This window comes from Ammospiza nelsoni, chromosome 26 (assembly GCF_027579445.1).
Source record: "Ammospiza nelsoni isolate bAmmNel1 chromosome 26, bAmmNel1.pri, whole genome shotgun sequence".
Classification (NCBI taxonomy): Eukaryota; Metazoa; Chordata; class Aves; order Passeriformes; family Passerellidae; genus Ammospiza; species Ammospiza nelsoni.
The window spans coordinates 852,265-874,236 of NC_080658.1; the positions used below are offsets into that span (position 1 = coordinate 852,265).

Genomic DNA, 21,972 nt, shown 5'->3' on the forward strand with positions numbered 1-21,972 from the left:
TGTGAAAATCCGGGAGCGGAGCCGCGACTTTTATTGGGTTGGTTCAGGCAGCTCCATGAGGGTCGGCAGCGGCAGCCCTGCCTCGTAAAATAAAATAAAATAAAATAAAATAAAATAAAATAAAATAAAATAAAATAAAATAAAATAAAATTAAATTAAATTAAATTAAATTAAATTAAATTAAATTAAATTAAATTAAATTAAATTAAATTTAATAAATATCCGTGATATATATTCAATATATACGTAAATACAAAGTAAATATAAGACGTGAAATAAAATAAATATTAAAATAAAATAAGATAAGATAAAATAAAATAAAAAAAAATTAAATTAAATTAAAATATAATAAAGGTAGATATTAAAATAAAATAAAATAAAAATAAAATAGGTATCAAAAATGTAAATAGAATTTAAAATAAGAGAAATAAAATAAATGTACATGTAAAAATAAAATACAATTTAAAATATACACAAAATAAAATAGAAAAAATAAAATTATTTGGGCCGGGCAGGGGGGTCCAGACCCCGACCCCGACCCCGACCCTCCCCCCAAAATCCGGGCGGGAAAAGGGCGGGATTGGGGGAGGGGCGGATTTGGGGGCGGGGCGTGGTTGGGGTCGGGGCGTGGTTTGGGGTCGGGGCGTGGTTTGGGGCGTGGTTTGGGGGCGGGGTTTGTGACGGGGCGGGATTGGTGCGGGGTTTGTGACGGGGCGGGGATTGGGGGCGGGGCGTTGTTTGGGGGCGGGGCCGGGATTGGGGGCGGTCCCTGCCCGGAATTCCCGGCTCCGACCAATCCGGGTTTAGCAAAGCTCGGCCCAACCCCCGGGCTCGGTTTTAACGGGAAATTCCCGCGTTTGAGAGGATTTAATTTAATATAATCCCCTCACAGCCCCTCCCTGCTCCGTTTTAATTGAAATTTCCCATTTTTGAGAGGATTTAATTTAATGTAATATAAACCCCTCGCAGCCCCGCCCTGCAGAGAGGCGCAAAATTCAATATATTCTGTATAAAATATCCCACGATGAACGCGAGTATGGGGTTAGGAACACGCTTTGTTAAATATGTTATACTAAATATTATATAATAAACGCGGCATGGGGATTAGGATCACAGTAATAAATAAATATAAATAATAAATATGTTAAATACAGCATATTAAACATTCCATATTAAATAACATAAATAAACACCGTATATGGATGAGGGGCACTGCACGTTAAATAGATTATTTTGTTTAATTTTTTAAATTGTATTTTAATTTTAATTGTAATTTTAACTTTAATTTTAATTTTAATTTAATAATATTATTATTTGCACAGGGGCAAAGCCGGGATCCCTTTCCAGCATTTCCCAGCATTTTCCCAACCCTTTTCCCACTCTTTCCCAAACTTTCCCATCACTTTCCCAGGGCCCTTTTCCAGCCCTTTTCCAGCCCCTTTTCCATCATTTCCCAGCCCTTTTCCATCATTTTTCCAGCATTTTCCAGCCCCTTCCCATCCCATTTCCATCCCTTCCCAAGCCTTTTCACTCCCTTTTCCCAACCCTTTTTCCAGGCCCTTTTCCATCCCTTTTCCATTATTCCCCATCCCTTTTCCAGGACTCTTTTCCAGCCCCTTTTCCATCCCTTTCCCAACCTTTTCCCACTCCTTTTCCAGGCTCTTTCCCGGCCCATTCCAAGCCTTTTTCCAACGCTTTTTTCCAGCCTTTTCCCATCCCTTTCCCATCCCTTTTCCAGCCTCTTCCAGGCCCTTTTCCAGCCTTTTCCCATCAATTTTCCATTCCCTTTTCCATCCTTTCCCAACCCTTTCCCTTTCCCATCCCATTTCCATCCCTTTCCCTGCTTTTTCCATTCTTTCCCATCCCATTTCCATCCCTTTTCCCATTATTTCCATCCCTTTTCCCATTATTTTCCATCTTTTTTTCCATTATTTTCCATCCTTTTCCCCGTTCCCGCGGCTCCCAGGCCCTTCCCCTCTGCCCGAGCCTCTCCCTGTGAATTCCTCCCGCCTTTCCCGAATTTCCCCTCTTTCCCCCAATTCTTCCCTCTTTTCCCCAATTCCTCTCGCTTTTTCCCAATTCCTCCCGCTTTCCCCCAATTCCTCCCGCCTTTCCCGATTTTCCCCGCTTTTCCCCAATTCCTCCCTCTTTTCCCCAATTCTTCCCTCTTTTCCCCAATTCTTCCCGCTTTTCCCGAATTTCCCCCGCTTTTCCCTCTTTTCCCCAATTCCCCCCTCTTTTCCCGAATTTCCCCCATTTCCCCCCATTTTTGTCTCCCGTCTCCTCTCCCAGCCGCGTCCCTCGTTCCTTAATGAAATCCCTTAATGAAATTATTAATTAACGCCCAACTTTCCCTCCTCCCGGCTCTGCCCCGCGGGGATTTCCCGAGTCCGGCCCCGCTTGTCCGGTGATCCCGGGGCTGGAATGGCACCGAGGGGATAAACCGGGACAAACCGGGACAGACGGACAGACCGGGGCCGAGGAGATAAATCGGGACAAAGGGGGGAAATCGGGAATAAACGGGACAGAGCAGATGGACAAACCGGGACTGAGGGACAGACCAGGACAGAGGGGATAAACCGGGACAAACCGGGACAAACCGGGACGGTCCCGCCGTGACCCCGTTCCCGACATTTGCTCCCTTCCCGTTCCCGGAGCCGGCGGGGAATTGGAGAGGGAAAATGGGGAGAAAACCAGGAAAGTCCCGGGATTAAAATTTCAGGGAATTGGGGGAAAAGCACGGGAGGAAAACAGGAAAATCCCGGGATTAAGTTTTCAGGGAATTGGGTGCGCTCCCCCCGCTGCTCGGCAAAACCGCGCTCGTAAAAGTCACGGCGCATCTCCCCGGGCCCGGAACCGCCCGGGAGGAACTTTTTAAGAGCCCGGGACAAAGTTCCACCCCATTCCGGGACAAAGCTCGGTCCCGGTCCCGCTCCCGGGACTAAATTCTACCCCATTCCCGGGGAAAAGTTTCACCCCACTCCAGGACAAAGCTCCGTCCCATTCCCGGGACAAAATTCTGCCCCATTCCCGAGCAAAGTTCCGTCCCATCCCAGGACAAAGTTCCACCCCAATCCCGGGATAAAATTTCATCCCACTCCTGGACACAATTCCACCCCTCTCCCAGGACAAAGCTCCGTCCCATTCCGGGACAAAGTTCCCTCCTATTCCCGGGACAAAGCTCGGTCCTGGTCCCACTCCCGGACAAAATTCCATCCTATTCCGGGACAAAATTCCACCCATTCCCGGGAAGAAGTTTCACCCCACTCCCAGGACAAAATTCCGTCCCACTCCAGGACAAATCTCCGTCCCACTCCCGGGACAAAATTCTACCCCATTCCCGAGCAAAGTTCCACCCCTCTCCCGGGACAAAGCCCTGTCCCACTCCCGGGCCAAAGCTCTGTCCCGGTCCCACTCCAGGACAAAGCTCGGTCCCGGTCCCACTCCCGGGCCAAAGCTCGGTCCCGGTCCCACTCCAGGACAAAGCTCGGTCCCGGTCCCATTCCAGGACAAAGCTCGGTCCCGGTCCCACTCCAGGACAAAGCTCGGTCCCGGTCCCATTCCAGGACAAAGCTCGGTCCCGGTCCCATTCCAGGACAAAGCTCGGTCCCGGTCCCACTCCAGGACAAAGCTCGGTCCCGGTCCCACTCCAGGACAAATTTCCATCCCACCGTCCCCTCCCCATCCCTCTCTCCCGGGCCGTTTCTCCCGGGTTTAGTCCGAGTTTAACCCAAACCTGGCACCGAGCGCGGGTTCAGACCTGGCCCGGAGCCTCCGGAGCTGCGCTCGGGTTCCAGCGCGGATTTTGGGGATTTTGGGGATTTTGGGGGTGTTTGGGATTCCAGGGCATCCCGGCATGGTCGGGGCGCTCCTCCTTTGTCCCGAGCCGGTCCTGGATGTCCCGAGGATGGAAATCCCGTTCCAGGCCGGGCCTGGAGCTGCTCCCGGTGCTGCTCCCGCCGCCTTTCCCTCCCACACGGGAATTTCGGGGAGAAGGAAAATCGGCCCGGGATGGGGAAATCCAGGGATGAGCGCACGGTTTGGAGCCTCCGGCCTCTCCGGGGATTTTTTTTTTGCCTTTTTTTCTGCTTTTTCAGGGATTTTATGGCCCCCGGGGCTGCGCGGTGTCAGCGTTTCACACCCGGCCGAGCCGCTCCTTGTCCGCAAAGTTCCGATCCCAAAGAGAGCAAAAAAACCCAAAAAAACCAAAAAAAAAACCCCCAAAACTGCAGCCTTGCGCTGCGCCCGGGTGCTGAATCCACCGCGGAGGAACCAAATAAAATAAAATATTTTTTAAAAATTAAATTAAAATAAAAGAAAGTAAAATAAAATAAAATAAAATAAAATAAAATAAAATAAAATAAAGTAAAATTAATAAAGTAAAGTAAAGTAAATAAAGTAAAATAAATAAAGTAAAGCAAAGTAAAGTAAAATAAAGTAAAGTAAAGTAAGGTAAAGTAAAGTAAAATAAATAAAGTAAAGTAAAATAAAGTAAAAATAAAATACAATAAAAAGTAAAAATAAAATAAAATGTAAAAATAAAATGAAATAAAAAGTAAAATAAAATAAAATAAAATGAAATGTAAAAATAAAATAAAATAAAATAAAATAAGTAAAAATAAAATAAAATAAAATAAAATAAAATAAAATAAAATAAAATAAAATAAAATAAAATAAAATAAAATAAAATAAAATAAAATAAAATAAAATAAAATAAAATAAAATAAAATAAAATAAAATAAAATAAAATAAAATAAAGCAACCCCAGGGACGGCAGCTTTGGTTTCAGATCGCAGGGAACCTCCCGGGCCCGTTTCACCCCGGCCTGGCCGCCCGGGCCCTTTTAAGGTCCCCTCTCCCCTTTGGAAGCCTCTGCCCACCCCAGAGCTGCCCCCGTGTTTGATTTTCATTCACGCGCCGCGATTTGTGTTTGTCCTTCCTTGCCCTGGCCCCGAGGAGGAGGAGGAGGAGGAGGAGGAGGAGGAGGAGGGATCGGCGCGGAGGAATCCCGGGACAGACGGACGGACAGACACAGACAGACAGACAGACAGACACAGACAGACAGACAGACGGACAGAAGGGCGGACAGGGGACAGACAGACAGGACAGACGGACGGACGGACGGACAGACACAGACGGACGGACGGACGGACGGACAGACGGACTCGGGGGTGTTTTCTTTTGGGACTGGAGACGTCTGACCTTGGGGGGCCGCGGGTCACGGTCTCGAGTGCGGGGTTTGGAACACGAGGGGCGCGGAAAAACACAAAAGGAATTGGGGGAAAAACACAAAAGGAATTGGGGGAAAAACACAAAAGGAATTGGGGGAAAAACACAAAAGGAATTGGGGGAAAAACACAAAGGGGAATTGGGGGAAAAACACAAAAGGAATTAGGGGAAAAACACAAAGGGGAATTGGGGGGGAAACACAAAAGGAATTGGGGGAAAAACACAAAAGGAATTAGGGGAAAACACAAAAGGAATTGGGGGAAAAACACAAAAGGAATTGGGGGAAAAACACAAAGGGGAATTGGGGGAAAAACACAAAAGTAATTGGGGGAAAAACACAAAAGGAATTGGGGGAAAAACACAAAAGGAATTGGGGGAAAAACACAAAAGGAATTGGGGGAAAAACACAAAGGGGAATTGGGGGAAAAACACAAAAGGAATTAGGGGAAAAACACAAAAGGAATTAGGGGAAAAACACAAAGGGGAATTGGGGGAAAAACACAAAAGGAATTAGGGGAAAAACACAAAGGGGAATTGGGGGGGAAACACAAAAGGAATTGGGGGAAAACCGAGGGGAATTGGGGGAAAACACAAAAAGGAATTAGGGGAAAACACAAAGGGGAATTGGGGGAAAACACAAAAGGAATTAGGGGAAAAACACAAAAGGAATTGGGGGAAAAACACAAAAGGAATTGGGGGAAAAACACAAAAGGAATTAGGGGAAAACACAAAAGGAATTGGGGGAAAAACACAAAAGGAATTGGGGGAAAAACACAAAAGGAATTGGGGGAAAAACACAAAGGGGAATTGGGGGAAAACACAAAAGGAATTGGGGGAAAAACACAAAAGGAATTGGGGGAAAAACACAAAGGGGAATTGGGGGCGAAACACAAAAGGAATTGGGGGAAAAACACAAAAGGAATTAGGGGAAAAACACAAAGGGGAATTGGGGGGAAACACAAAAGGAATTGGGGGAAAACCGAGGGGAATTGGCGGAAAAAAACAAAAAGGAATTGGGGGGAAAACACAAAGGGGAATTGGGGGAAAAACCATCAAGGGGAATTGGGGAAAAACACAAAGGGGGATTGGGGAAAAACCAAAAGGGGAATTGGAAGAAAAAAAAACCCAAAGGGGAATTGGGAGGAAAAACCGAGGGGAATTGGAGAAAAACAAAAAGGGGAATTAGGGGAAAACCAAAGGGGGATTGGGGGAAAAACCGAGGGGAACTGGGGGAAAAACCCAAAGGGAATTGGGGAAAAACCCGAGGGGAACTGGGGGAAACACAAAGGGGATTTGGGGGAAAAACAAAAGCGGAACTGGGGAAAACCCGAGGGGAATTGGGGGGGAAAACCGAGGGAAATTGGAGAAAAACACAAAGGGGAATTGGGGAGAAACCAAAGGGGAACTGGGGAAAAACCCGAGGGGAATTGGGAGAAAAAAACCAACGGGAATTGGGGAAAAACACAAAAGGGAATTGGGGAAAAAAAACCAAGGGGAATTGGGGGAAAAAACGAGGGGAATTGGGAAAAAAATCCGAGGGGAACTGGGGGAAAAACCCAGCAATTTTAGGCCAGAGTTATGGGATGGATTCCGACCCCCCCGGAGGGAGGGGCTGCAGCCGCCAGCCCGGTATTTATGGCCCCGGAGGCCCCGGGAATGGGATGGGAAAGGGTGGGAAAAGATGGGAAAAGGACGTGGAAAAGGCCCAGGAGAAGGGGGTGGAAAATGAGCTGGGAAAAACTGGAAAATGCTGGGAAAACGATGGAAAAGGGCCCGGGAAAAATGATGGAAAAGGGCCTGGGAAAATGATGGAATAGGTATAAAAAGGATGGGAAAGGGACGTGGAAAAGGGATGGAAAAGGGCTGGGAATGGGATGGGAAAGGGTGGGAAAAGATGGGAAAAGGCCCAGGAGAAGGGGGTGGAAAATGAGCTGGGAGAAACTGGAAAATGCTGGGAAAATGATGGAAAAGGGCCTGGAAAAATGATGGGAAAAGGTGGGAAAAGAATGGGAAAGAGCCTGGAAAAAATGATGGGAAAAGGGGTGGGAATGGGATGGGAAAGGGTGGGAAATTATGGGAAAAGGACGTGGAAAAGGCCCAGGAGAAGGGGATGGAAAATGAGCTGGGAGAAACTGGAAAATGCTGGGAAAACGATGGAAAAGGGCCTGGACAAAATGATGGAAAAGGGCCTGGGAAAATGATGGAATAGGTATAAAAAGGATGGGAAAGGGACGTGGAAAAGGGATGGAAAAGGGCTGGGAATGGGATGGGAAAGGGTGGGAAAAGATGGGAAAAGGCCCAGGAGAAGGGGGTGGAAAATGAGCTGGGAGAAACTGGAAAATGCTGGGAAAATGATGGAAAAGGGCCTGGAAAAATGATGGGAAAAGGTGGGAAAAGAATGGGAAAGAGCCTGGAAAAAATGATGGGAAAAGGGGTGGGAATGGGATGGGAAAGGGTGGGAAATTATGGGAAAAGGACGTGGAAAAGGCCCAGGAGAAGGGGATGGAAAATGAGCTGGGAGAAACTGGAAAATGCTGGGAAAACGATGGAAAAGGGCCTGGACAAAATGATGGGAAAGGGCCTGGAAAAATGATGGGAAAATGTGGGAAAAGGATGGGAAAGGGACGTGGAAAAGGGGTGGGAAAGGCCCAAGAGAAGGCTGGAAAAGGGGAATGGAAAATGAGCTGGGAATGGCTGGAAAAGGGCTGGGAAAATGATGGAAAAGGGCTAAAAAAGGGATTTTAAAAGGCCCTGGAAAAGGGGCTGGAAAATGCCTGAAAAGGGGCCCTGGAAAAGGGATGGGAAAGTTTGGGAAAGGGCTGGGAAAAGGCTGAAAAAAGGTTGGGAAAAGCTGGGAAATCTGGAAACGGTTCTGTTGGGTTTGGGGTTTTTTTATCCCTTTCTGAAGTTCTGATCCTCACTGGAACTCCCCAAAATCTGCAAATCCCCGCTCAGGCAAATTTCTCCTTATTATTCACCTTTTTTATCCATCAGCAGCCACTTAAATTATACGATAATATAATAAAATTAAAACTAAAATTAAAATTAAAATTAAAATTAAAATTAAAATTAAAATTAAAATTAAAATTAAAATTAAAATTAAAATTAAAATTTAAATTAAAATTTAAATTAAAATTTAAATTAAAATTTAAATTAAAATTATTTTGGCATTTTTAGAACATTTCTGCGGGGAAAGGGGAATGAGGAGCGCAGGCAGGGGAGGGGTTGGAAATTCAGGATTTTAAAAGATTTTTAATAAAAACCTCCCAAAGAGGGAATTGGAGGGGTTTTGCTGCGTAATTTCAGGCCTGGAAAAGGGTTGGGAAATGTGGAAAAAAGTCGGGAAATGATGGAAAAAGGTCGGGAAAGGACCCGAGCGACGCTAGAGGGAGCCCCGGGCTCGGTTAATTAACGAGCCGCAATTAACGGAGAGCTGAAATATCTCGGAGAAAATGGGAATTCCTTCCAATTCCTGGGGAAAAGGAGCAGGAAATTCAGATTTCAGGTGTTGGAAACTGAGCCGGGAACGTCCCGAGCTCTGGGAAGAATTTGGGTCAAAAAATTCCTGAGCTGCTGGGCGGGGCCAGCAGGGGATTTGTTGGGGTTTAATTCAAATTTTATTTAAATAAATATTTTTATTAATTAATGTATTTGTTTTGTTTATATAAATTATATTTCTTTAATTAAAATTTTTAAAATAAATAATTTTAGGGTTGGCAATTCCAGCTATAAAAGAAGGATTTGAGGGATTTTGGGATGCGAATTTCCTCATTCTGCAGGTGTGGGGATTCCAGCCCTGAAGGAAGGATTTTTGGGATTTTGGGGATTGTGGGATGCGAATTCCAGCCCCAAATAAGGTTTTTTTTGAGATACTGGCATGGGAATTTCTCCATCCTCCAGGTGTGGGAGTTCCGGCCCTAAAAGAAAGATTTGAGGGATTTTGGGATCTGCATCCTCCAGGTGCGGGAATTCCAGCCCCAAATGAAGAATCTGGGGATTTTGAGATGGGAATTTCCTCATCCAGGGGCGAGGATTCCAGCCCTAAAATTAATTTTTTTTTTTTTTTAATTTTATTTTGGGTTGTGAATTTCTGCATCCTCCAGGCGCGCGAATTCCAACCCAAAAAAAAAGGATTTTGGGGATTTGGGGATGCGAGTTCCAGCCCCAAAGGGTTTTTTGGATTTTGGGATGGGAATTCCAAGCCGAATAAGGAATTTTTGGGATTCTGGGGTGCGAATTCCCCGTCCTCCAGGAGAGGGCAATCCCGGCCGAGCCCAGCCCGGTTTGCGGCTCCTTCCGGCAAAAGCTCAAATTTCTGGGGAATTTTCATGGGAAAAGTCGCGAAATGGGAAAGGCAGATGGGGCAAAATCCCGGGAGTTTGGGCTGGGGAAAACAGGGCGGATTTTACTGAAAAGGGGAAAAAACGGAATTAAAATTTAACAGATTTAAGAGTTAACAGCATTAAAAATAAACTGAAGTAAAAATAAGTCAGAATTAGAAATAAACAGAACTTTAAAATAAGCTGATTTAAAAATTAACAGCAATAAAAAGAAACTGAATTTAAAATAAGCTGAATTAAAAACAAGCAGAACTAAAAAGTAACAGACTTAAAAATAAACAGAATTTAAAAAGAAGCCGGAATTCAAAATGAACAGGATTGCCAGGAAACGACCCCGGATCACCAACAGGAACAATAAATCCGATTTCGTTCTTTTCACCGGGAAACGACCCCGGACCTCATCCCGCGGCGGCAGAGCAGGGATAACAAATGGAATTTGGATTTTTGTCACAGGGAAATGACAGAGAATGGTGGCCCGCCGTGGCAGAACTGCGACAACAAATTAAATTTGGATTTTTTTCCCACAGGGAAACGCTCAGGGATCGTGTCGCGACGTGGCGGAATGGGAACAATAGATTAAATTTGGATTTTTTCCCACAGGGAAATGGCAGAGACTCGCGTCCCTCGGTGCCGGATCGGGGACGATGGATGGAATTTGGATTTTCCGCTCCCGGGTTCGGCTCCGCCGGTTCCGAGCCCGCCCGGCCGGGGCAGCACCGCGGAGAGCGACGGGCACGGATGGGGGACGCCACAGAGCTTTGGGGCGTTCCAGGGTGTTTTGGGTCTTTTCCAGCCCCTTTCCCACCCATTTTCCAGCCCTTTCCATCTTTTCCCAGCTTTTCCCATCCTTTCCCACCCCATTCCCCTTCCCATCCCTTTTCCGTCGCCTTCCAAGCCCTTTTCCAACCTTTTCCCAGTCATTTTCCACCCCTTCTCCCATTCCCATCCCTTTCCCAGCCTTTCCCATCCCATTCTCATCTCATCTCATTGATCCCATTCCCACTCCCATTCCCTTTCCCTTTTCCAGGCCTTTTGCATTCATTTTCCAGCATTTCCCATCCCTTTCCCATCCCATTGATCCCATCCCTTTCCCGTCCCATTCCCATCCCATTGATCCCATCCCTTTCCCGTCCCATTCCCATCCTTTTCCAGGATTTTCCATTCCCATTCCCATTCCCCTTCCCGTCCCATTCCCATTCCTTTTCCCATCCCTTTCCCATCTTTCCTTTTCCAGCATTTCCCATCCCATTCCCTTTCCCATCCTATTCCCATCCTTTTCCAGGATTTTCCCATCCTTTTCCATCCATTTCCCATCCCATTCCCATTCCCATTCCTTTTCCCATCCCTTTCTATCCCATTCCCATCATTTTCCAACCTTCTCCATCCCTTTCCCATTCCCATTCCCATTCCCATTCCCATTCCCATTCCCTTTCCCATTCCCATTTCATCCCTTTCCCATTCATTTTCCAGCATTTTCCATCCCTTTCCCTTTCCCGTCCCATTCCCATCCTTTTCCAGGATTTTCCCATCCTTTTCCATCCATTTCCCATCCCATTCCCATCCCATTCCCATAATTTTCCCATCCTTTTCCATCAATTTCCCATCCCATTCCCCTTCCCCTTCCCATTCCCATTTCCATCATTTTCCAACCTTCTCCATCCCTTTCCCATTTCCATTCCCATTTTCCATTCCCTTTCCGATCCCTTTCTATCCCATTCCCATCCCATTCCCATAATTTTCCAACCTTCTCCATCCCTTTCCCATTTCCCTTTCCCATTTCCATTTCCCATTCCCATTCCCATTCCCATTCCCATTCCCATTCCCATAATTTTCCAACCTTATCTATCCCTTTCTATCCCATTCCCATCCCATTCCCATCATTTTCCAACCTTCTCCATCCCTTTCCCATTTCCCTTTCCCATTTCCATTCCCATTCCCATTCCCGTTCCCATTCCCATTCCCATTTCCATTCTCATTCCCATTTCCATTCCCATTCTCATTCCCATTTCCATTCCCATTTCCATTCCCATTTCCATTCCCATTCCCGTTCCCATTCCCATTCCCATTCCCATTCCCATCCCCATTTCCATTCCCGTTTCCATTCCCATTCCCGTTCCCATTCCCATTCCCAGCATTTTCCATCCCTTCCCTTTCCCGCTCTGTCCGGATCCCTCCCACCAAATGGAGCTCAGGCCGAATCCGCCACACCCCAAAAAATCAGCAGAATCAGATTTTCCCAGAATCAGATTTTCCCAGAATCAATCAGATTTTCCCAGAGTCAGATTTTCCCAGAATCAATCAGATTTTCCCAGAATCAATCAGATTTTCCCAGAATCAGATTTTCCCAGAATCAATCAGATTTTCCCAGAATCAGATTTTCCCAGAATCAATCAGATTTTCCCAGAATCAATCAGATTTTCCCAGAATCAATCAGATTTTCCCAGAATCAATCAGATTTTCCCAGAGTCAGATTTTCCCGGCGTTCCCAGGGAGCCCGGGGGATTTGGGAGCGCCGCCCGCAATTCCAGGCAGGAATTTTAACTGGAAGCACCTGCCCGGCCGGGAACGGCAGTGACGGGAAATCCAGCCCTGGTGAAATCCAGCGATTAAAAATTCACAAATCCACAAAAAAAATGGGGGGTTGGCACCGAGGTGTGCTGAAAATATCTTTAAAATATATAAATCTGTCAAAAATGGGGGTTTTTTTTTTGCACCGAGGTGTGTCAAAAATACTTCTAAAATTAACAAATTGGTCAAAAAATTGGGGTTTTTTGGCATGGAGGTGTGTTTAAAATATCCTTTAAAATTAACAAATCGGTCAAATTGGGGGTTTTTGGCACTGAGGTGTGTTAAAAATATCTTTAAAGTTCACGAATTCGGTCAAAAGTTGGGTTTTTTTTTTTAGCACCGAGGTGTGTTAAAAGTATCCTAACCATTTACAAATGGGTAAAAAATTGGGGGTTTTTGGCAGCGAGATGTGTTAAAAATATCTTTTAAATTCACAAATTGGGCAAAAATTGGGGTTTTTCTGCGTGCTCCCTCCATGGCTGCTTTGTCATAAAACTGGAGCCGCCAGGGGCTCTTAAAATATCCTTAAAAATTACAAATTGGCAAAAAAATTTGGGGGGTTTTTTTGCGTGCTCCCTCTTTGTCAAAGCTGGAGGCAAAGTGTGTTAAAAATTAAAAAGAAATAAATTACAAACTGGCCAAAAATTGGGGTTTTTTTTTGGCACCAAGGTGTGTTAAAAATATCTTTAAAATTCACTAATCGGCCCAAAATTGTATTTTTTTGGGGGTTTTTTTTGGGAAGTTGAGTTCCCAGCATCCAAGAGTTCCCCGGAGGAAAATCGGGAGGGATGGGAAAGAAATTCGGTTTAACGGGGAAGAAATTCGGTTTAACGGGGAAAAAATTCGGTTTGACGAGAGCCGGGGGGACACAGGTGGGGAAATGATCCCGGGCACGTTGGGAGGAGCCAAAATCGGAATTTTTAACGTGGGTTTGGGGTGGTTTTACACAAATTCGGGAGTGGGGAATGTGCGGGGTCAATGGGATTGTGCAGGGGTGAAAATAAAAATTACTGGGGGAAATTGGGGGAAATTTGGGGAAATTGGGAAAGGAAGGGAAAAGGGAGGGAAGATCCCTCAGGCCATTCCCAATCCACTCCGAGCTGTTCCTGCTGGATAAAGAGAATAAACCTCGAATAAAATTTAAAAAAATCCCAATTAAACCTCGAATAAATTCTGAATAAACCCCAAATAAATCCAGAACAAACCCCAAGTAAATTCTGCATAAATTCTGAATAAATCTCGAATAAATTCCAAATAAACCCCAGATAAACCCTGAATAAATCTCAAATAAATCCCGAATAAATCCTGAATAAATCCCAAATAAACCCCCAATAACTCCTGAACAAATCCAGAATAAATCCCAAATAAATCCCGAATAAATTCGGAATAAATCCCTCATAAATCCAGAATAAACCCCTAATAAATCTCGAATAAATCCCAAAAAAAATCCTGAATAAATGCAGAATAAACCCTGAATAAATCCCCAAAAAATCCCAAATAAATCTCAGTTCCTGCTCCTTCCCCACCTCGCGGTTTTGTCCCAGCTCAGCCCCCAGGGGCCATTCCTGGAGCAGCTCCAGATCCTTTATTTATTTTTTTAATCAATAAATTTAATTTTATTATTATGCATTTATTTTATTTTTTATTATGTATTCATTATCTTTTATTATTATGCTTTATTTCATTCTTTTATTTTATGTAATTTAATGAATATATTTTATATTACCCTTACACTTTATTTTATTCTTATTATTTATTTTTATTTTATTCAATGTCATCTCAGCATTCTGTTTTATTTTATTCTTATTATTTCTTTTATTCTCCTTATTTTATTTATTTATTTTATATTATTTTTGCTCTCAAATGAGCAGGAAATGCCTTTGAGCTTTCCCAGCCCTGAGCGATTTTCCGGAGCATTTTGGGGGAATTTTTATGGAAAAGGAGGAGCTGCTCACGCTCGGCACAAAAACCCCAATTTTTGAGCCTCTTTTGGGGGGAATTTTTAATTTTTAGAACCAAAATCCATCATGGAACGAGCTGGGAAAAGAAAAACAATTTTTCCATTTTTTATTTCAGTGGCTGGAGCCATCCCTGAGTCCGTGCGTGGAGATTTCCTTAAAAAAATGAATTAAAATTAAAATAGAAATAAGAGGCAAGGGGATGTGTGTCCTAAAATAAATAATAAAGTAAATAATTACATAAACATTCAAATAAATAATAATTTAAAATATGTCTCTAGAAGAAAGCAACCCAGCAAATCATCACATAAACATTAAAAGAAATAATAATTTCAAATGTATCTCTAGAAGAGAGAAACCCCAACAAATAATTAAATAATTCTAAAAATAAATAACTATTTAAAATATATCTTTAGAAGAAAAATCCCCAACAGCCACCGAAGCATCTCTGCCGAGGCGACCGTTTTGGGGAGATTTGAGGTTTTTAAAGGGTTTTTTTCCCCATTAAAATAAAACCTTTTTTAATTAGGGGGGGTTCCCGTGGGATTCAGGATCCTTCGGCAAAAACCTTTGTGAAAAATCGGATTTTTCTCCTCGTTTCTTTTTTCCCCCTGCTCGGAGCAATCGCCTTTCTGTGTTTTATTTTTGCACTGAGGAATGCGGCAAAATCCAAATATTCGGCGTCGCCTTTCTGCCTGCTGATTAATCACCCTTCAAATTAAAAATTAGCTTTAAAAATGAGTTTGTTCACCAAAATAAAGCCTGAGAAGCGCATGAGACGAATTAAAAACCGCCTCTTTTGTTTAAAAAAACCCTCTTTTTTTATTATTTTTTTCTGTTTTTTTTTTCCCTCTGTCTCTGCGGCAGAGCCCGAGCAGTGCGGAATTGAAATTCGGAATTAAAATTCAGCGCACGGAGCCCTGCGGCGGAAATCCCTGCTCGGAAAATCGGAATATTCCTCCCCCAGAAAATCGGAATATTCCTCCCCTGGATGGGATTTCTGAGCAGCAGCAGAGAGGGATAAAAACCGAGGAAAAAGCGAATTTTTGGTGGCGGTTTTGGGGGTGTTTTCATCCCTCAGCGTGACCCCACGGGGGCTGTGAAAAATGAATTTATTCCGTGGGGTTTGGGGGTTTGAAAATCTGTATTTTTGTGGAAAAGCTGATTCAGTAATGCGGCAGAAAGAGAGAAAAAAATTTATTTCAGTGTGAAAACAAAAAAAAAGAATCTTTGTGCAGAGCTTGGGGCTGAGACAGCAAAATAAAAATTTGAAAGGGTGGAGAGGATGAAGTTTAATTTATAATTTATTGGATGGTGTCATTATTGTTAAAATTTAATTAAATTTAAACCATAATTTAGCTCCAACGAGGAGTTGTCCTGGTTTGTTTTCAGGTCTGAAATGACGAGGTGAGGTTAAAAAATGGGGAAAAACCAGAAATAATTCAAATTTTGGATGGATAGAAAGGACGAGAGGGGGAGATCCTTTTTTTAGGTGTGAAATGAAATATTTGGGTTTATTTTTGGGGCTGGGATTGGGGAAAAAACGGGGCAAAAAATGAATTTTTGGTGATTTTTTCCCTGATTTTTTCCCCCGATTTTTTTAACAGCTCGCACGTTAAAAATTCGGGGAAAAAATCAGAAATAACCAAAATTTTCAACGGGCACAGAGGACGGGAGGGGAAAATCATGAGGGTAGGGGTGAAATGAAATATTGGGGTTTATTTTAAGGGTTCGGATTGGGGGAAAAAAAGGGAGTGAGGGGGGAAAAATGGGGAAAAAAAGGAGGTGAGGGGGAAAAAAAGGAACTTTTACAGGGGAGGCAGAGCAGGCTGAGGTCGCCGTTAATGACAGCCCTGGAATGTTTACGGCGCGGCCTCAAGTTCAATGACAAAATCCTTTGAAGGGGAAAGGGAAAGAGGGGGAAAAAAACTGAAATAAAAAATTAAAAAAAAAAAAAAATAAAAAATCCCAGCCCAGTCAGACTTTGGGGGGTGGGAATGAAAAAAAAAAAAAAAAAACTGAAATAAAAATAAAAATAAAAATAAGAAATCCTCGGTCCAGGCGGAGTCTGGGGGGCTGGGAATGAAAAAAAAAAAACAAACTAAAAAAAAATCCGAAAAAAACTGAAGTTAAAATAAAAATACCTCAGCCTAGGCAGAGTCTGGGGGGTGGGAATGAAAAAAAAAAAAGAAAAAAACTGAAATAAAAATAAAAATAAAAATAAGAAATCCTCAGTCCAGGCGGAGTCTGGGGGGCTGGGAATGAAAAAAAAAAACAACTAAAAAAAACCCGAAAAAAAATGAAATTAAAATAAAAATACCTCAGCCTAGGCAGAGTCTGGGGGGTGGGAATGAAAAAAAAAAAAGAAAAAAACTGAAATAAAAATAAAAATAAAAATAAGAAATCCTCAGTCCAGGCGGAGTCTGGGGGGCTGGGAATGAAAAAAAAAAACAACTAAAAAAAACCCGAAAAAAAATGAAATTAAAATAAAAATACCTCAGCCTAGGCAGAGTTTCGGGGCTGGGAATGAAAAAAAAAAAAACCTGAAAAAAAACTGAAATAAAAATAAAAATAAAAATAAAAATAAAAATAAAAATAAAAATAAAAATAAAAATAAAAATAAAAATAAAAATAAAAATAAAAATAAAAATAAGAAATCCTCGGTCCAGGCGGAGTCTGGGGGGTGGGAATGAACTTGGACGAAAGAGAGGAGGGAAAGGAAAAGGGGGAGGGAAATCCCAGAGGATTTGGGGAGATCGGAGATTTGGGGGATTTGGGAGGATTTTGGGGTTTTGGGGGATTTTTTGGATGTTTGGGGGAAATTGGGAGAGGACAGGGGAGGAGAGGGGAGGTTTAACCCAGGTTTGGGGCTGGTTTAACCCAGGTTTGGGGGGGGCATTTTTAGCCCAGGTTTGGGGCATTTTTAGCCCAGGTTTGGGGCATTTTTAACCCAGGTTTGGGGCATTTTTAGCCCAGGTTTGGGGCTGGTTTAACCCAGGTTTGGGGCATTTTTAGCCCAGGTTTGGGGCATTTTTAACCCAGGTTTGGGGCATTTTTAACCCAGGTTTGGGGCATTTTTAGCCCAGGTTTGGGGCTGCTCTGGCCTGGGTTTTAGGGCTATTTTAGCCCAGGGTTGGGGGCTATTTTAGCCCAGGTGTTGGAGCATTTTTAGCCCAGATTTGGGGCCGTTTTAACCCAGATTTTGGGCTGTTTTATCCCAGATTTGCAGCTATTTTAACCCAGCTTCGGGGCTGTTTTATCACAGATTTCCTGCCGGTTTAGCCCAGTTTTTAGGGCTGCTCTGGCCCGGGTTTTAGGGCTATTTTAGCCCAGTTTTGGAGCTATTTTAACCCAGATTTGGAGCCGGTTTATCCCGGTTTTTGGGGCTGCTCTGGCCCGGGTTTTGGGGCTGTTTTAACCCAGATTTGGGGCTATTTTATCCCATATTCGGGGCTGTTTTAACCCACATTTGTGGCTGTTTTGTCCCACATTTCCAGCCGGTTTATCCCGGATTTTGGGGCTGCTCTGGCCCGGGTTTTGCGAGTCCCAAGTTCAACGGCAAGGGCCGGGGCCGGCGGCGCCTCCCGGCGTTTTACGAGGGTGTCGGGCCCGGCTCGGCCTTTGCTGGGGCCGCCGAGCGCGGCTTTACAGCCCTGCCCGAGCCTGCTCCTCCTGCTCCTCCTCCTCCTCCTCCTCCTCCTCCTCCTCCTCCTCCTCCTCCTCCTCCTTCCCTTCCCAGCTGCGCTTTCCGCTCCTGGGACCGCGCTGGGGGCGGGGAGGGCGCTGGGTTCCAGTCTGAGACACGGATCCCAGTTTGAGACACGGATCCCAGTTTGAGCAATAGTTCCCAGTTTGAGCCATGGATCCCAGTCTGAGCCACAGATCCCAGTTTGAAACACCCCAGTCTCCCAGTTTGAGCCATTCCAGGCTCCCAGTTTGAGCCCAGTTTCCCAGTTTGATCCCAGTTTCCCAGTTTGATCCATGGCTCCCAGTTTGATCCATGGCTCCCAGTTTGATCCACGGCTCCCAGTTTGAGCCCAGTTTCCCAGTTTGAGCCCAGTTTCCCAGTTTGATCCATGGCTCCCAGTTTGATCCATGGCTCCCAGTTTGATCCATGGCTCCCAGTTTGAGCCACAGATCCCAGTTTGAAACACCCCAGTCTCCCAGTCTGAGCCATTCCAGGCTCCCAGTTTGAGCCCAGTTTCCCAGTTTGATCCACGGCTCCCAGTTTGAGCCCAGTTTCCCAGTTTGAGCCACGGCTCCCAGTTTGAGCCCAGTTTCCCAGTTTGATCCATGGCTCCCAGTTTGATCCACGGCTCCCAGTTTGAGCAATGGCTCCCAGTTTGAGCCACGGCTCCCAGTTTGAACCACAGCTCCCAGTTTGAGCCCAGTTTCCCAGTTTGATCCACGGCTCCCAGTTTGATCCACGGCTCCCAGTTTGAGCCCAGTTTCCCAGTTTGATCCACGGCTCCCAGTTTGATCCATGGCTCCCAGTTTGAGCCACAGCTCCCAGTTTGATCCACGGCTCCCAGTTTGAGCAATGGTTCCCAGTTTGAGCCATGGATCCCAGTCTGAGCCACAGATCCCAGTTTGAAACACCCCAGTCTCCCAGTTTGAGCCATTCCAGGCTCCCAGTTTGAGCCCAGTTTCCCAGTTTGATCCATGGCTCCCAGTTTGATCCATGGCTCCCAGTTTGATCCACGGCTCCCAGTTTGATCCACGGCTCCCAGTTTGAGCCCAGTTTCCCAGTTTGATCCATGGCTCCCAGTTTGATCCATGGCTCCCAGTTTGAGCCCAGTTTCCCAGTTTGATCCATGGCTCCCAGTTTGATCCATGGCTCCCAGTTTGATCCATGGCTCCCAGTTTGAGCCACAGATCCCAGTTTGAAACACCCCAGTCTCCCAGTCTGAGCCATTCCAGGCTCCCAGTTTGAGCCCAGTTTCCCAGTTTGAGCCACGGCTCCCAGTTTGAGCCCAGTTTCCCAGTTTGAACCACAGCTCCCAGTTTGAGCCCAGTTTCCCAGTTTGATCCATGGCTCCCAGTTTGATCCACGGCTCCCAGTTTGATCCACGGCTCCCAGTTTGAGCAATGGTTCCCAGTTTGATCCATGGCTCCCAGTTTGAACCACAGCTCCCAGTTTGAACCACGGCTCCCAGTTTGAGCCCAGTTTCCCAGTTTGAACCACAGCTCCCAGTTTGATCCACGGCTCCCAGTTTGAGCAATGGTTCCCAGTTTGATCCATGGCTCCCAGTTTGAACCACAGCTCCCAGTTTGAACCACGGCTCCCAGTTTGAGCCCAGTTTCCCAGTTTGATCCACGGCTCCCAGTTTGATCCACGGCTCCCAGTTTGAGCCCAGTTTCCCAGTTTGATCCATGGCTCCCAGTTTGAACCACGGCTCCCAGTTTGAGCCCAGTTTCCCAGTTTGAGCCCAGTTTCCCAGTTTGAGCCATGGCTCCCAGTTTGATCCATGGCTCCCAGTTTGAGCCCAGTTTCCCAGTTTGATCCGTGGCTCCCAGTTTGATCCATGGCTCCCAGTTTGAGCCCAGTTTCCCAGTTTGATCCACGGCTCCCAGTTTGATCCATGGCTCCCAGTTTGAGCCCAGTTTGAGCCCAGTTTGAGCCATCCCAGTTTCCCAGTTTGATCCATGGCTCCCAGTTTGAGCCCAGTTTGAGCCCAGTTTGAGCCATCCCAGTTTCCCAGTTTGAACCACAGCTCCCAGTTTGAGCCCAGTTTCCCAGTTTGAGCCATCCCAGTTTCCCAGTTTGAGCCCAGTTTGGGGTCACGGAGAGGCCTGGGGCGGGGTTTGTGACGTCATCCATGCCTCATGTGTGACGCAATATCTCATAACGCCCGGCCATTGGCTGTTTGCGGTTGTGACGTCACCGGGGAAAGGTTTCCGCTCCTGCAGGGAGGAAAAATCTGGGGAAAATGGGAAAAATGGGGAAAAATGGGGAAAACGGGGAAAAAGAGGAAAAAATGGGGAAAACGGGGAAAAATGGGGAAAATGGGGAAAAAACCCAACGGGGAGCACGGCCAGCTCCGCTCCTCGGGAACCTGCCAAATATTCAATAAATCCTTTATTCAACAAAAAACAGCCTGAAATTATCATTATTTAGGGCAAAATGTGGCTGGAAACCTGGAATTTCTAAAATAAGGAAAAAAAAAAAGGGGGGGAAAGGAGAATTTGGGGTGGAAATTGTGGAGTTTATTCGCCTTTTGAGAGGATTTTTAGGGAATTTCAGGTGGGTTGAAAGGTGAGTCTCGGCCTTGAGACAGCGAGATGTGGAACAAAGGAATTGCCAGCCCCGAGCCGGGAAAGAGCCGAGAAAATAAAAAAATTAAAAAAAAAATGAAAATGAAATGAAAATAAAAATAACATTAAAAAATAAAGTAATTTTTTTTAAAAAAGGGAAATCCCAATATATTTAATTGATATATTTCAATTCACCCTATTTATTCTGCTGCTCCAGCACCAACCCAAATAATTTTGTTTTTATGTGGGGATTCCTCTCAGTGCATGCGAGGCGAAAAATCTGCATTAAAAAACGGCAAAAAAATTAAATTTTACGGGTACAAATCCCAGGATTTCAGCACAAACCAAAGCAGGGTTTAACTGTATAAAAACACCAGCGATGAAAACGGATTTTTGCGGGTTATAAATGTTTATACACCTTTTTTTTCCGAGTATATTTTTATATTTTTGATATATCCACACAGGGCTACAGCGCCTTCAGTCGTGCATTTACACATCGGCAGAATGAGGATACAGAAAATCGCAAACACAAAAAAATCGCGGGGGGGGGGGGGGTGGAAAAAAAGGTGAAATAAAGCTGAATATGTGCATGTGGAATTTTTTATATAGAAACGCTCGGAAAAATTAAAACAACAACAACAACAACAATAATAATAATAATATAATATATAATAATAAAAGTAGTACGTGCCTTTATAAATGGGTGCCTACATCGGTCATAGCATGTCCTGTACATTCAGTTTTCTGGAATTAATTAATTAACACGCGGTTAATTTGATTATTGATCCCCCCGGATGTGCCCCTGCCCATCCTGCCCGGGTTTGGGGCATTTTTAAAACCTTTTTGTTGTTTTCAACCCCCGGGTTGTGCCGCAGGGCCGGGAGCGGGTTTGGGGTGAATTCGGGGGATTTTGGGGTTTGGGTTGGTTTGGGGTGAGTTGGGGAATTTTGGGGTTTGGGTTGGTTTGGGGTGAATTCAGGGGATTTTTGGGTTGGTTTGGGGTGAATTCGGGGGATTTTGGGGGGGTTGCGTTGGTTTGGGGTGAATTCGGGGGATTTTTGGGTTGGTTTGGGGTGAATTCGGGGGATTTTGGGGGGGTTGCGTTGGTTTGGGGTGAATTCGGGGGATTTGGGGAATTTGGGTTGGTTTGGGGTGAATTCGGGGGATTTTTGGGTTGGTTTGGGGTGAATTCGGGGGATTTTGGGGTTTGGGTTGGTTTGGGGTGAATTCGGGGGATTTTGGGGTTGGTTTGGGGTGAATTCGGGGGATTTTTGGGTTGGTTTGGGGTGAATTCGGGGGATTTTGGGGAATTTGGGTTGGTTTGGGGTGAGTTCGGGGGATTTTTGGGTTGGTTTGGGGTGGATTCGGGGGATTTTGGGGGTTTGGGGTCTTTGGAACGCTCTGGGAGGTGCCGGGCACAGGGGAGGGTCCCCTCCTTTGGGGGGGCCCGGTGACAAACGGGGGGCCGAGTGACAAACGGGGGGGTCCTGGTGACAAAAGGGGGGTCCCAGTGTCTCCTCACCCCACAGGGGACACTGGGGGTCCCGGTGGCAAAAGGGGGTCCCGGTGTCCCGGTGACAAACGGGGGGGTCCCGGTGACAAACTCCAGGTGTCCCCTTCAC

The 21,972-nt window shown here is 45.2% G+C and overlaps 1 protein-coding gene across 2 annotated transcripts in view; it reads right to left on the bottom strand.

The window, feature by feature from the left end:
- Nucleotides 1-21,972, bottom strand: part of ATP5MC1 (ATP synthase membrane subunit c locus 1) — a 122,245-nt gene that overhangs the window by 55,495 nt on the left and 44,778 nt on the right. The window lies entirely within an intron of this gene.